Source organism: Ceratotherium simum, chromosome 13 (genome assembly GCF_057802395.1).
Source record: "Ceratotherium simum simum isolate JZ-2026a chromosome 13, ASM5780239v1, whole genome shotgun sequence".
Lineage (NCBI taxonomy): Eukaryota > Metazoa > Chordata > Mammalia > Perissodactyla > Rhinocerotidae > Ceratotherium > Ceratotherium simum.
This window is the reverse complement of record NC_141912.1, coordinates 56,672,511-56,674,248: the sequence shown is the minus strand read 5'-3', so window position 1 is coordinate 56,674,248 and position 1,738 is coordinate 56,672,511. Positions and strand designations below refer to the sequence as shown.

The 1,738-nt window shown below is 35.4% G+C and overlaps 1 pseudogene; it reads left to right on the top strand.

Annotated features, from left to right (window-relative positions):
- The first annotated feature begins 440 nt into the window (after positions 1-440).
- Positions 441-1,499, top strand: LOC106800862 (sentrin-specific protease 6 pseudogene; annotated as a pseudogene).
- Positions 1,500-1,738: the final 239 nt, after the last annotated feature.

Below are 1,738 nucleotides of genomic sequence, written 5' to 3'. Positions count from 1 at the left end.
TATACTCCAATATTCTATTGCTTGTCATTTCTTTATCATCTGGAAGTCAAACTGTCAATTCAAAATTGTTGTTACTAGTTCTGACGATTTCATCTTGAAGACATATGAAAGATGACACAAGACCGGAAGTTTTAAAACTTTGGAAGGTCACATAATTCGGCTTCACATGCTGGGCAATAATTAGAAATTGAATGAAAATACACAAAATGTAGTACTGGGTTCTGAAACGTTCATGGAAGAAGTTTTTATCATGCTAATGGACAGATACGAGTACTAGTAAAATCAGCAGCCCAAAGGAGAGAACGCCCACCTCATGTCTATAAACAGTTGAAATTAATCCTGTAAGATTAAGTTGGCCCCAAGGTATTGTACATATAAGGAAGAAAACAAGAGTCCAAATCACAACTGAAGCCTGAAATCGAGAGGAAAGTACAATAGAAATGTCACTGTGGTACATATCAGTCTCCTTTGTCTCCTGCTTTAAAAGTCTGTTGGACTTAAGTGATTTGGCCATTTTGTCCAGTGATGATGATGCTGATAACAATAACTGGACTAATGGAGAAAAACATATCACCTGAACTAGACGATGCAGCATATTATTCCCTAGCACCATCCTCTGGAAAAGCAGAAACAGAACTAAACGCAAATATCTGCAGAGTAGAGCATGAACTAAGAAGCATTCCAGCAGATTCAGAGTTAAAACACAGTTACATTACCAAGGAAAGCAAAAATGAAATTACCAGTTTGATAATTCTATTACCCACACACTTCCACAATGTCATAAAGCAATATCTCAAGAAATATTAGTTGATCTTATATCTTTAGGCTGGAAGTTCCTTTGAAGGTGTCATTCTAAACTATGGAAGTATAACAATAGGAACACTCTTCTGGCTATTAATAGAGCCCGTAACTTTTTGTTGATGTTTCATCAAGCTAGAAGAACGGGAAAATGATACTGTAGATATTACTTTAAACACCTCTGGCCTAACTAAGTGTGAATGGTGTCACGTCTGAAAACTATCGGTAGTGTTTCTACAGATGGTACCAGCAGTTTATCACGGGCTGAGAGAATAAGCCTGCAAAGAATAAGGATAGAGTTTGGAATAATTGCAAAAGGAATAAATAAGTTAACAATTCTGGAAGGACAATATATTATTTTGATCTTTCAAACTGGCCTTGATCCTCTGGCAAATATGGCATTTGAAATTATTATTACTAACATTGATATAAGGAATATATCAATATATATTTCTAATTTTTCTGTGACAATTCCCTTTGAAGAAGCCAATAGCAGATGTGTTGCCTCTGAAGGGAGCATCAAAGGAAGGTGTGTGCAAAAAGAAAACAAAATTTTAAATCTGTCCTTTGAATCTAAAATAAAACTTTGAAACAAACCAGAATTCCAGTGTTCTGATGAGGAAGAAACTAGAGAGAGCCACAACATTTCCACTGGTCCTGTAAAGAAAAAAATCGATAGTGTGTCAAGCACCTCCAACTAAGGAAGGCTGTTATTAATGAGGACCCACACCGTCTCATCATTAAAAAAAGAAAGTGCAAGAATTTCTTAATGATATTATCACAGATTTTCATTTGAAGTAAGTTAACCTTTCACTAAGCTTTTAGCGAGTGTTCAGCTTTCTAACATTGTATATATTCACTTTCTGGTGTTAAACTCACTGGGTTTTGAATTCTAACACTGCCACTTATTGTGTGACATTTGAGAAGTTAATCTGTCTCT